This window comes from Bubalus bubalis, chromosome 3 (genome assembly GCF_019923935.1).
Source record: "Bubalus bubalis isolate 160015118507 breed Murrah chromosome 3, NDDB_SH_1, whole genome shotgun sequence".
NCBI lineage: Eukaryota > Metazoa > Chordata > Mammalia > Artiodactyla > Bovidae > Bubalus > Bubalus bubalis.
This window is the reverse complement of record NC_059159.1, coordinates 150,748,839-150,763,966: the sequence shown is the minus strand read 5'-3', so window position 1 is coordinate 150,763,966 and position 15,128 is coordinate 150,748,839.

Here is a 15,128-nt window from a genome sequence, read left to right as displayed (position 1 = left end):
AATAAATGGAGAAGTGGAACAAAACTGCCTTCACAGATTCCAAACAGTAAGTGTAGAAGAACTGAGGAAAAGAAAAAATCCCCACGAAAACACTTAGGTAATCATTGCTGCAGGCAAGGCCCACAGATGATGCTAAAATTAGTGGATATTGGCATCATTTCACAGTACCTACTGCAAAATGTTTATTAATTACTGTGGTGGTTTTATCATAGTCCACAGATTCTTTGATCCACCTCCAGGAGAAGGATCTTACTTCCCCTCCCCTTGAGTGTGAGCTGGACTGAGTGTCTGGTCTCCAACTTACTGAAAGAGAGAAGCAGAGTCTTCACAGAGACCCCACCTCAACCAATGCTTGTGCCTGTGTGCTTACTCACCCAATCAAGTCTGACTCTTTGCGATCCTTTGGACTGTAGCCTGCCAGACTCTTCTGTCCATGGGAATTTTGCAGGAAAGAATACTGAAGTGGGTTGCCATTTTCCTCCTCCAGGGCATCTTCCCAACCCAGGGATTGAACCCGTGTTTCCTGCATTGCAGGCAGATTCTTTATCTGATGAGTCATCAGCTAGCACCAGGGAGGTGCTTTGGGCATGTTCCTCCTGATATGAGTGTATGAGTAAACACTCACCTCTGTGATATTCTTCCCAGAATAATCACAAGAAAGCATCAGACAAACTCACACTAAGGGACATTCTGACAAATACCTGAGCCATGCTCTTCAAAACCATCAAAGTCATGAAAATAAAGAAACATGGTACCTGTCCCTGGCCCCAGGAGGATTTGTACACCCAATCACAACATGGAATCCTGGATTGAATTCCAGGGTAGAAACAGGACATTAGTGGGGACATGGATGACATCTGAATGGTCTGGACTTCAGTAAACAGCATAATGAAAGTGCAAATGTTAGTCACTCAATCATGTCCAACTCTTTGTGACCCCATGGACTATAGCCCCCAGGCTCCTCTGTCCATGGGATTTCCCAGGCAAAGATACTGGAGTGGGTAGCCATTCCCTTCTCCAGGGGAATCTTCCCTACTCAGGGATCGAACCCAGGTCTCCAAGATTGCAAGCAGATTCTTTACCATCTGAACCACCAGGGAAGCCCAAACAGTATATTCCCAATGCTAAATTCTTAGTTTTGACAAATGTACTATGGTTACATAAGATTTTGGCATCAGAGAAATGGTGAAGATGAGAGTTCCCTGTACTATTTTTTGACTCTTTGTAAATATAAATTATCTCAAATAAAAAAAAATAAATTGTTTTAAAAACAAGAAGTTGGGCCATCAAATGGAGGATGAGAGACTACTGAGGCAATAGCAAGCAAAAAGCCTGATCCATCTGATATATTTTAAAAATGTTGGTCCCCTTCTTTTCCCATCCAAAGTCCTTCCTCTTGCAGAAGAAACAGAATAGGCCTCCTAAGTCAGCTCAAAGTGGTAACCATTAGCTTCATTTTCCTTAAGAAGGCCTATAACTATCACAGGAGAGCTGTTTGAATAGGATAAGTTTTTAGAGACAGAATTTCAGGCAACAGAGACCAGCCAGGGAGCCCCTTTCATTCACTAAAGTGAAAGGCTAGTACCTCGTGTAGCTACTTACAATGTGTCCTCCATCATTTTACTCAACAATTTCATTTCCATTTAGGATTTTATCCTAAGGAAACAATCAGGTATATGTGCAAATCTTTAGCTAGGAAGATATCCACTGTTGTGTTGCTTATAATAATTTTAAAAAGTGGAAATAAACATTTGAGAACAAAGAATTATTTAAATAAGCTATGATATATTTGCAAAAGAAATACTATGTAGTCATTTAAGAGTACAATGCAATATTATTCAGTCTTCAAAAGGAAGGAAATTTTGCATGTGCTACAACATGGATAAACCTGAGGACATTATGTTAAGTGAAAAAAATAGTCACAAAAGGACAAATACTATATGATTCCACCTATATGACATCCCTAGAGGAGTCAAATTCATAGAGACAGAAAGCAGGATTCAGGTTGCCAGGGGCTGGGGTGGTAATGGGGGAGGAAACACAGGGAAGCAGTGTTTAACAGGGATGGAGTTTCAGTTTGCAAAGATGAAAAACTCGAGATGGGTGGTGGTGATGGCCACAAACACTGTGAATGTACTTAAAGTCGCAAAAGTGAAAGTCACTCAGTCGTGTCCAACTCTTTGGACCCCAAGGACTATACAGTCCATGGAATTCTCCAGGCCAGAATACTGGAGTGGGTAGCCTTTCCCTTCTCCAGGGGATCTTCCCAATCCAGGGATTGAACCCAGGTCTCCTACATTATGGGTGGATTCTTTACCAGCTGAGCCACAGGGAAGCCCAAGAATACTGGAGTGGTAGCCTATCCCTTCTCCAGGGTATCTTCCAGACCCAGGAATCAAACTGGGGTCTTTGCATTGCAGGCAGATTCTTTACCAATTGAGATATCTATCAGGAAAGTCCTAAAGTCACAGAAAGGTATTTTTTTAAATGACTAAAATGAACAAATAGGACCTAATTAAATTTAAATGATTTTGCACAGTGAAGGAAACTATGAACAAGGTGAAAAGACAACCTTCAGCATGGGAATAAATAATAGAAAATGAAACAACTAACAAAGTATTAATCTCCAAAATATACAAGCAGCTCATTCAGCTCAATACTAGAAAAACAAACACTGGAATCAAAAAGTGGGCAGAATACCTAAACAGATATTTCTCCATAGAATACATACAGATGGCTAATAAATACATGAAAAATGCTCAACATCGCTCATTATTAGAGAAATGCAAATCAAAACTACAATGAGGTATCACCTCACACCAGTCAGAATGGCCATCATCAAAAAATCTACAAACTATAAATGCTGGAGACGGTGTGGAGAAAAGGGAATTCTCTTGCACTGTTGGTGGGAATGCAAATTGATACAACCACTACGGAGAACAGTATGGAGATTCCTTAAAAAAAAACTAGGATCAAAACTACCATATGACCCAGCAATCCCACTACTGGTCATATACCCTGAGAAAACCATAACTGAAAAAGATACATGTACCCCCAAAGTTCATTGCAGCACTATTTACAATAGCCAGGATGTGGAAGCAATCTAAATTCTAAATGTCCACTGACAGATGAATGGATAAAGAAGCTATGGTACATATATACAATGAAATATTACTCATCCATAAAAAGGAATGCATTTGAGTCAGTTCTAATGAGGTGGATGAACCTAGAGCCTATTATACAGAGTGAAGTAAGTCAGAAAAAGAAAGACAAATATCATATATTTACACATATATGTGGAATCTAGAAGGATGGTACTGATGAACCTATCTGCAGGGCAGCAATGGAGATGCAGACATAGAGAAAAGACTTGAGGACACAGTGCAGGAAGGAGAGAGTGGGATGAATTGAGTGACCAGCGTTGAAACATATACATTACCATATGTAAAACTAGATAGCCAGTGGAAATCTGCTGTATGGTGCAGGGAGCTCAAATCTGGTGCTCTGTGACAACTTGGAGGGTTGGGAGGTGGGAAGGAAGTTAAGAGGGAGGGGACATATGTACACCTAAGGCTGATGCATGTTGATATATGGCAGAAACCAACATAATATTGTAAAGCAATTATCCTCCAATTAAAAATTAATTTTAAAAAATAAATCAGTTTTAAAAAGAAGCTATAAAAATGAGTAAAATATTGAATTTTATGTATATTTCATGACAATTTTTCAAAAGTACTGAAGAATATGGAATCACACGGAAACATGTAGCCAAATATTATTCAATGGAGAAACAATTTGCAAAAGAGTACTCAGTATACATCATTTTTGCAAAAAAAAAAATACACACATACATGCACACATAGGCACACACACAGAGCACTGAGAAAGTGTTTGGAAAGAAAATGCCACAGTGTCCACAGTTCTGGATAGTGGGAACAAAAGTGACTGTGATTTATTCATCTCTCTCTTTTACCTTTTCTGAGGCTGAAGCATGAGCACTACAGAAACAGTCATGTCCCTGAGAGTAACTTGGGAGGTTCCATAAGCTATTTTGAACCCCAGAATAGACTTTCATGGGAGTGGGTCTTGAGAGTGGGGAATGAAGCAGAGAGAACCCCCAAAGAAGTTCTGTCCCCAGGGAACCCCAGCAGGACTCGGGCAATGGACCAGCTGTCCTACTCCACGCTCAGTCAAATTTGTTACACCCTAGGCCCTGTCACTGGAGAAGGTGATGGCACCCCACTCCGGTACTCTTGCCTGGAAAATCCCATGGATGGAGGAGCCTGGTAGGCTGCCGTCCATGGGGTCGATAAGAGTTGGACATGACTGAGCGACTTCACTTTCACTTTTCACTTTCACGCATTGGAGAAGGAAATGGCAACCCACTCCAGTGTTCTTGCCTGGAGAATCCCAGGGACGGAGGAGCCTGGTGGGCTGCCGTCTATGGGGTGGCACAGAGTCAGACATGACTGAAGCGACTTAGCAGCAGCAGCAGCAGGGCCCATCATGTGGAGCTTGGATGTGAGCAGTTGGTGAGATTTACTCATTTTTATTAGAAGTACATGTCAAACATTCATTTTTGCCATTTTGTGACTATACCATTATTTACTCCTGTTGAGGGACATCAAGCTTGTTTCTGACTCTTGACATTTAAAAATTGCTGTGGGACTTCCCTGGCAGTCCAATGATTAAGATTTCGCCTTCCAATGCTTGGGAGTGTGGGTTTGATCCCTGGTCAGGCAGCTAAGATCCCACATGCCTCATGGTCAGAAAAACGAAAATATAAAATAGAAGCAACACTGAACCAAATTCAATAAAGACTTTCAAAAGCTGGTCCACATCAAAAAATCTTTAATAAATAAATAAAAATTGCTGCTATGAATATCCTTGTACCTGTCTCTTGCTTAATCACAAGATACATCCCTAAGATACTAGCTGTGTTGTAGGGCTTGCAGATGCTACAGTTTGTTTATAACAAAAATTCCCTGAATTATCACAGATTGAGAAGAAGGCCCGGTACATTCCAAGCTCCTAAACTCTCCTGCTGTCTGAATTTTCCCTCTTATCTCTTTTCCACATGTTCTCAAGAGTGGATAGATGTTGTTACAGGTTCAGTGACTCATAATGACCCCATTAGGCTCAGAGACGGGATTTTTTAATCAAAGCTAAAAACTGTATTGCTTTCCTAATAAAATGGGCATCTGAGACATCGGTCAGTAGAGGTGAGTGAAGGGGCAGGTGTTACGGAGTGAATGGTTTCTTTCCACCCTGAAATCATGCCAGGTGGGCGGCCGCCAACCCCATACTGGGGACCATAAGGTGAAGGTCAGCCAAGAGGGAGGGTGGGGATGTTGCCATAAGGTAGGTGTGTGTGTGTGTGTCTGCTTGTGTTTACAGTAGGGGACAGCCAAGGTATCATCTGCTGCATTTCTTCCAGATCAAAATTCTTCCTTCTATTTGACTGAATAAATTTTTCTATCTACCACTTTGACATTTTCCAATTCCCCTTTGTGATGGGAGTTCTCCTTTGTAATGGGAGAGGGGTGTTGGTTGATTTCTCACTTTTTTTGTTTTAATGCATGTAAGTCTCAATTCATTCCAAGTAATTATCAGGAAGGTTTTAATGCTCTGGAGGTAATCGCTTCAGAGCCAGCCTGATCTCCACCTTTGTATATCGTCCCTGAGGTGGAGAGTCTGGGCAGGAAGGGGTCACCTCTTCCAGAAAAGTTCTGAGGCACAAGCACCCAAAAGCATTCAAAGGGAAAAGAGAATTAAACAAAAAAATAGGAGCATCCCTATAAATAAACAAAAGAGACCATAGCAAAAATCAACAAAGCCAAAAGCTGGTTCTTTGAAAGGATAAATAAAATTGACAAACCATTAGCCAGACTCATCAAGAAACAAAGGGAGAAAAATCAAATCAATAAAATCAGAAATGAAAATGGAGAGATCACAACAGACAACACAGAAATACAAAGGATCATAAGAGACTACTATCAACAATTATATGCCAATAAAATGGGCAACGTGGAAGAAATGGACAAAGTCTTAGAAAAGTACAACTTTCCAAAACTCGACCAGGAAGAAATAGAAAATCTTAACAGACCCATCACAAGCACGGAAATTGAAACTGTACTCAAAAATCTTCCAGCAAACAAAAGCCCAGGTCCAGATGGCTTCACAGCTGAATTCTACCAAAAATTTAGAGAAGAGCTAACACCTATCCTGCTCAAACTCTTCCAGAAAATTGCAGAGGAAGGTAAACTTCCAAACTCATTCTATGAGGCCACCATCACCCTAATACCAAAACCTGACAAAGATGTCACAAAAAAAGAAAACTACAGGCCAATATCACTGATGAACATAGATGCAAAAATCCTTAACAAAATTCTAGCAATCAGAATCCAACAACACATCAAAAAGATCATACACCATGACCAAGTGGGCTTTATCCCAGGGATGCAAGGATTCTTCAATATCCGCAAATCAATCAATGTAATACACCAATTAACAAATTGAAAAATAAAAACCATATGATTATCTCAATAGATGCAGAGAAAGCCTTTGACAAAATTCAACATCCATTTATGATAAAAACTCTCCAGAAAGCAGGAATAAAAGGAACATACCTCAACACAATAAAAGCTATATATGACAAACCCACAGCAAACATTATCCTCAATGGTGAAAAATTGAAAGCATTTCCTCTAAAGTCAGGAACAAGACAAGGGTGCCCACTTTTACCATTTCTATTCAACATAGTTTTGGAAGTTTTGGCCACAGAAATCAGAGCAGAAAAAGAAATAAAAGGAATCCAAATTGGAAAAGAAGAAGTAAAACTCTCACTGTTTGCAGATGACATGATCCTCTACATAGAAAACCCTAAAGACTCCACCAGAAAATTACTAGAACTAATCAATGACTATAGTAAAGTTGCAGGATATAAAATCAACACCCAGAAATCCCTTGCATTCCTATACACTAATAATGAGAAAACAGAAAGAGAAATTAAGGAAACAATTCCAATCACCATTGCAACGGAAAGAATAAAATACTTAGGAATATATCTACCTAAAGAAACTAAAGACCTATATATAGAAAACTATAAAACACTGGTGAAAGAAATCAAAGACGACACTAATAGATGGAGAAATATACCATGTTCATGGATTGGAAGAATCAATATAGTGAAAATGAGTATACTACCCAAAGCAATCTATAGATTCAATGCAATCCCTATCAAGCTACCAACAGTATTCTTCACAGAGCTAGAACAAATAATTTCACAATTTGTATGGAAAAACAAAAAACCTCAAATAACCAAAGCGATCTTGAGAAAGAAGAATGGAACTGGAGGAATCAACCTACCTGACTTCAGGCTCTACTACAAAGCCACAGTTATCAAGACAGCATGGTACTGGCACAAAGACAGGAATATAGATCAATGGAACAAAATAGAAAGCCCAGAGATAAATCCACACACATATGGACACCTTATCTTTGACAAAGGAGGCAAGAATATACGATGGAGTAAAGACAATCTCTTTAACAAGTGGTGCTGGGAAATCTGGTCAACCACTTGTAAAAGAATGAAACTAGAACACTTTCTAACACCATACACAAAAATAAACTCAAAATGGATTAAAGATCTAAACGTAAGACCAGAAACTATAAAACTCCTAGAGGAGAACATAGGCAAAACACTCTCTGACATACATCACAGCAGGATCCTCTATGACCCACCTCCCAGAATATTGGAAATAAAAGCAAAAATAAACAAATGGGACCTAATTAACCTTAAAAGCTTCTGCACATCAAAGGAAACTATTAGCAAGGTGAAAACACAGCCTTCAGAATGGAAGAAAATAATAGCAAATGAAGCAACTGACAAACAACTAATCTCGAGAATATACAAGCAACTCCTACAGCTCAACTCCAGAAAAATAAATGACCCAATCAAAAAATGGGCCAAAGAACTAAATAGACATTTCTCCAAAGAAGACATACAGATGGCTAACAAACACATGAAAAGATGCTCAACATCCCTCATTATCAGAGAAATGCAAATCAAAACCACTATGAGGTACCATTTCACACCAGTCAGAATGGCTGCGATCCAAAAGTCTACAAGTAATAAATGCTGGAGAGGGTGTGGAGAAAAGGGAACCCTCTTACACTGTTGGTGGGAATGCAAACTAGTACAGCCACTATGGAGAACAGTGTGGAGATTCCTTAAAAAACTGGAACTAGAACTGCCTTATGATCCAGCAATCCCACTGCTGGGCATACACACTGAGGAAACCAGAAGGGAAAGAGACACATGTACCCCAGTGTTCATTGCAGCACTGTTTATAATAGCCAGGACATGGAAGCAACCTAGATGTCCATCAGCAGATGAATGGATAAGAAAGCTGTGGTACATATACACAATGGAGTATTACTCAGCCATTAAAAAGAATACATTTGAATCAGTTCTAATGAGGTGGATGAAACTGGAGCCTATTATACAGAGTGAAGTAAGCCAGAAAGAAAAACACCAATACAGTATACTAACGCATATATATGGAATTTAGAAAGATGTAACAATAACCCTGTGTACGAGACAGCAAAAGAGACACTGATGTATAGAACAGTCTTTGGACTCTGTGGGAGAGGGAGAAGGTGGGAAGATTTGGGAGAATGGCATTGAACCATGTAAAATATCATGTATGAAACGAGTTGCCAGTCCAGGTTCAATGCATGATACTGGATGCTTGGGGCTGGTGCACTGGGACGACCCAGAGGGATGGTATGGGGAGGGAGGAGGGAGGAGGGTTCAGGATGGGGAACACATGTATACCTGTGGCGGATTCATTTTGATATTTGGCAAAACTAATACAATTATGTAAAGTTTAAAAATAAAATAAAATTAAAAAAAGCTTGTCAGAGAAGCACCCTTGAGTTTACAGAAAGGAAAACAACTTTAAAAAAAAAAAAAGAAAGAAAAGATGCCTTCATGTTAATGTTCTGTGGGCGTGCACATACAGTAGGGAATCGTTCTGGAACTGGTCAGAGACCTCTGAGTTTCTACACAGCCAGGAGACTCCATTTCTGGGCTCGTGGCTCATTCAGCAACCAAGATAGAGCATCACTTCCCTGAGAGGGTCCCCCCTGCCACCCCCACCGCCACTCGCATCGTCCGGCATCTGGAATCTGACCTTGGAGACAGCACAGTTTATTTTAAGACCAAGCCACTCAACAATGCCCACACACTCCTTACTGATAGACAAAGTTCAAAGGTGGCGTAGACGGTTCCCAGAATAGAAGCGTCTCTGCTGCTTCCGGCATCACTCCCTGTGTGACCGACAAGGGCGGTCTCAGCCCGGCTGTAGGCGCCTGGCTGTGGGCGCCTGGCTGTGGGCGCCCGGCTGCCATCACCTGCCCGCGGCTCCTTGTTCCATCAACCGGTGTTTTTCATCCTTTGCCCAGGCAACCAGGGTCTCCAAAACCTGCACCGACAGCAGAAGACTGGAGTCTTAGGACAGCCTATTTGTAGCTGCTGCTGCTAAGTCGCTTCAGTCGTGTCCGACTCTGCGACCCAAAGACATAAAAATTCTTATGATTTTTAAAAATGTATATAGAAATTCCCCAAGAGCAATCAAGTTCGAACGTTTATATTCCAAAAACCCCTGGCCAACATACCAGCAGTGTCAAGCTTACAAGTGTGCACAGGCTCTAATGATAACTGTTGAAAGGTTCATTTTGTCCCCTCCCAGCCAAAAGTTACTAAACCCTATAACACTTCAGAACTTAAAACACCAGCCTAAAAAGCTGCTACTTCTTTTAGGACTTATCTAATGTGTTTTCATAATATTTCAAAGAGAAGATCCAGGCTTGATTTCACAGACATGCAGACTTGAGTGGAAAATGACTTGTCCAAATTAGTACCTGCTCCTTAAGCCGGTTTGCTGTGTAAAGCTATTTCTTTGGCTGGCTTGCCCATTCTGAAGACGCCTTGCAGCCACCAGCTGGAAGCCGAGAACCTGCACCTTGTCATCCGGCATCCACTGTGTCATCAGCGTCCTGTGGCACCGTTTCCATGCTCCGCCCACCACCCTGGAAGCCCCCCAGTCTCACTTCCTGCACCACTGACCCACACTATTTTCCCTACAGAGTGAAGTTTATCCCCACCCTCAACCCAGGTCAGACAGAGATCTGTTGAAACTTTGAAGACAGCTCAGTCAGACAAAAGCACTTGTTCATACAAGCGTTCTGCGTGCCCGGGCCACAATTGCCAGTGACATCTTCCCAGCTGATCGCAGCAACTGCTGCTTCTCCTTCCTTGTCAGTCAGTTACCTTTACTCAGCTTCTTCCAGAGGCTCCTGCTCCTGATCAAGTCCTCAGGCACCCCGCATGCTCCTGACCCTTCCCCCAGAGCTGGGCTGGCTCCCCATTACACTCGCACAATTGGAATCACCTGGGACTTGTTTGGAGCTTGTTTATCCTATTGCATTAATTGTCTTTCACAATAACACATTTATGAAATTTTCTTATACAAACACATCACAGAGACTAACAAAACAAAAACTTTTAAAATTTCTTACTGAAATGCACTCACTGTCATTATCAGTTTAAAAGGATCAAAAGTTTCTTGAATGTAAAGCTTGCGAAAATGTATGCTCCTCTATTATTTGCCTGCAAGAATGTATACATCAGCGAGATAAGTCCAATTTAAGACTTAGAGAATTCAATGATGGAGCTCTTTGATCACTTTTATTTTTATTCCCATTGTTTTTAAGAATAAAGAGAAATATGGAGGATGGTTAAAAAGAAAAAAGAGAGAGCCAAAGCAAAAAGGAAATCATGGTTCACTAAATATCAAAACCCTGAATTTGAACTCTTCAGAGAGCCATCAATCACAGAGAAGTGTTTTTTCATGAGGTAAACACTGCAGGGAAAAGGAATGAGTCATACTGGTTAAGGGTGGCAACATGACATGAAATAGCTGTAGATATTGAAAAATTAATTCCTCTTAAATGAAGGGTTATCTTCTTAGCTAGTCCTCAGCTGATTAGGAACATCAAAGCGGAAACCAGCAAAATTCTGTGGGTTTTCCATTATTAGACTTGCCTACTGTTCTCAGTGGTGTTCTCTGGGCTTTTGGTAAACGCAGAGTGGCTTTTGACCTGCTTTTATGTTACAAATAGAAATGTATATTTAGGAGATAGTGCAAAGGAAAACCCCAGTGTGACGATTTTCTCTCACAGACACTCTTGGATAGTCACTGCCCCACTCTGTCACCCATGCGTGTATGGGTGTGTTTGTGCATGAGTGTGTCCCTGAGCAGATGCGTATGTGTCTAACTCAGCTTAACAGTGGTTGCCCCTGGCTCTTGTCTATGTAGTTTCACAAAGTGCATTGCTTCCACAGTGTCACTAGTGTGATTTTTCTTTTTTGGCCACACTACCCCACTCCAGTACTCTTGCCTGGAAAATCCCATGGATGGAGGAGCCTGGAAGGCTGCCCTCCATGGGGTCGCTGAGGGTCAGACACGACTGAGCTACTTCACTTTCACTTTCATGCATTGGAGAAGGAAATGGCAACCCACTCCAGTGTTCTTGCCTGGAGAATCCCAGGGACGGGGGAGCCTGGTGGGCTGCCGTCTATGGGGTCACACAGAGTCGGACACGACTAAAGTGACTTAGCACATGGCTTGTAGAACATTAGTTCCCGGACCAGGGACTGAACCCAGGCCACAGCAGTGAAAGCATTGAATCCTAACTACTGGATCACCAGGGAATTCCCTGTCTGATGTTTAATTTTAACTATCAACTTGGCTAGGCCATGGCATATAGATGTTTGGCCCAACATCTGCTGTGAAGGTAGTTTTAGATGTAATTAACACTTAGATCAGTAGACTTTGAGAAAAGCGGATAAGTCTCCATAAGGTGGGAGAAGGAGTTGGACACAACTGAGTGACTTCACTTTCACTTTTCACTTTCATGCACTGGAGAAGGAAATGGCAACCCACTCCAATGTTCTTGTCTAGAGAATCCCAGGGACGGTGGAGCCTGATGGGCTGCTGTCTATGGGGTCGCACAGAGTCAGACACGACTGAAGCGACTTAGCAGTAGCAGCAACATTTAGATCAGTAGGCTTTGAGAAAAGCGGGTAAGTCTCCATAAGGTGGGTAGGCCTCATCCAATCCGTCAAAAACCTTGAGAGAAAAAAACCTTGAAATCCCCAAGAAAAAGGGGATTCTGACTCTACATGGACTTTGGACTCAAGCTGAAATATCAGCTCTTCTCTGGGTTTCCAGGCTGCTAACTTGCACCATACAGTGGGACTTGAAAGCCTCCACAGATCACATTAGTCAATTTTTGAAAATAAGTCCCTTATCTATTTGCCTATCTCTCTTGGTTCTGTGTCTCAGGAGAACCCAGACTAAAACTCCAGGTAATGAGCTCATGGCAGCTTTCTTGTGGATGGAATCCAGCAGTGCCACCCTCAGTGATGTTCTTGTGAACATCATGGTGTATCTTCTCAACCCCAGACCCGTACAGTGAGACACAGTCCTTGCTCTCCAGGTGCCCCCAGTCAGAAAAGGAACGATCAGAGATACTGGGAAGCTGAGAGGAGGCAGACAAAACCCATCGTTCAATGAGGTGGTCAGAGAATGTTTCTGGTGGGAGAAAAAAAGCTTGGAAAGAGAACTCTAGAGAGATGAAATGCCGTCTGGTTCTTTTGGAAAAATGGGTGTCAGAATGATGGTGGAAAGGGCTGCTAGTCTTGGTGCTTGGGAACAAGGGCTGAATTCTGCCTCAGCTGATCTGCACTGGTGTGAGCTTATTATTTCTGCATTGCCGTGGTTCCTCGCATCAGAAGCCCCTGCAGAACTTTAAAATGCATAGTGAGTTTCTCGGTGGGTCTGAAAAAGGCATAATAATTGCATTTCTCAGGTGATGTTGATGCTAATGGCCCTTGGGCTACACGTTGAGAATTCATCTTATTGAGATAAGAAGTAAGGATCCCTCACTTCTAGATTGAGGGTTGGGCGAACCATTGCATATGCTGATCTATAGGATCATTTAACCATCAACTTTGCCCACATCAAAAGAAAATCACTCAAGGAAAGATGAGGTACTTTTTTAAAAGTTTTTATTTTATATTGAGGTATAGCCAATTAGGTGGCTCAGTTGGTAAAGATTCTGCCTGCAATGCAGGGGATGCAGGCTCGGTCCCTGAGTCAAAAAGATTCCCTGGAGAAGGAAATGGCAACCCACTCCAGTATTCTTGTCTGGAAAATCCCATGGACAGAAGAGCCTGGCAGGCTCCTCTCCATGGGGTCACAAGGGTCAGACACAATTTAGTGACTAAACCACTGTTGCAAATTGACAATGTTGTGATAGTTTCAGTAAAGGGACTCAGCCACACATACACATGTATCCATTTTCCCTCAGTGAGGTGCTTTAGTGCCAGCCTTTCACTGGAGGAGCAGGAGCTCACAGGTGAGCCCTTCCTTCCCCAACTTCTTCACAACCTCACCCACCCAGCTTCCTGGGTTACTCAGGAAAGGATTCTGGGTTGGAAGGTGGACTCAAACTCAATTTCTGCCCTTCTCTCGGGACGATTTTCAATTTTTTCAATCCAACTGTCCCTGGAAAATTCTGTTCCTATAGGTGTGGCCAGCAGGATGCTGAGGAATGAAGGATGAATGGTTCTCATCTCAGTCATGACCACCTTTCTGTTACCTTGTAACTGGATCTGGCTTTTTCTGGAAGCTGGTGCAGTGGGGAGATTGCATGCTGAGAGACCTGCTCTGTTCAGTCTGTCTCAGTGTCAAAATAAGGGTCCCTCTGCCTCTGGCTGCCTTGATCAGCCCTCTGTTAAGACCTCATGTTCTCCCAGACCAGAGTGGTGGTGGGCTATCCATCAATCAGCTTGCCTTCCCTCCAGCTTGTGAGTGAAATCCCACAATTAAACACCATTTCTCTGTTCCCACAGAAGGATGCAAGATGCCCTTGCTTCTCAGAGCAGAGCCTTGTCCATTGACTACTTACTGACAATTATTTAAAATTAAAATGGATACATGTATATGATGGATTGGGCTTTCCCAGTGGCTCAGTGGTAAAGAATCTGCCTGCAATGCAGGAGATGCAGGAGATGAGGGTTCAATCACTGGGTCAGAAGAAACCCTGGAGGAGGACAGGGCAATCCACTCCAGTATTCTTGCTTGGAAAATCCCATGGACAGACAAGCCTGGAGGGTTATGGCCCATAGAGTTGCAAAGAGTCAGACACGATTGAAACAACTAAGCACTCACAAACATACAATGGATTATTACTCAGCCATTTAAAAGAATGAAATAATGCCATTTGCAGCAACATGGATGGACCTGGAATACTGAGTGAAATAAGTCAAGCAGAGAAGAAATATTGTGTGACATCCCTTATATGCAAAAACTAAACACAAATGATATAAATGAACCTATTTACAAAACAGAATTAGATTCACAGACTTAGAGAACAAACAGGATTGCCAGATGGAAGGACAGGGGGAAGGGACAGTTAGGAGTTTGGGATGGACATGTACACACTGCTCTGCTTAAAATGGATAACCAGCAAGGACCTACTGTACAGAATAAGGAACTTTGTTCAACGTTAAGTGGCAGCGTGGAGGGGAGGGGAGTTTGGGGGAGAATGGATATATGTATATGTATGGCTGAGTCCCTTTGCTATCCACCTGAAACACACAATGTTGTTAATTGGCTATCAGATCAGATCAGATCAGTCACTCAGTCATGTCCTACTCTTTGCGACCCCATGAATCGCAGTACGCCAGGCCTCCCTGTCCATCACCAACTCCCAGAGTTCACTCAGACTCACGTCCATCGAGTCAGTGATGCCATCCAGCCATCTCATCCTCTGTCATCCCCTTCTGCTCCTGCCCCCAATCCCTCCCAGCATCAGAATCTTTTCCAATGAATCAACTTTTTGCGTGAGGTGGCCAAAGCACTGGAATTTCAGCTTTAGCATCATTCCTTCCAAAGAAATTCCAGGGCTGATCTCCTTCAGAATGGACTGGTTGGATCTCCTTGCAGTCCAAGGGACTCTCAAGAGTCTTCTCCAACACCACAGTTCAAAAGCAT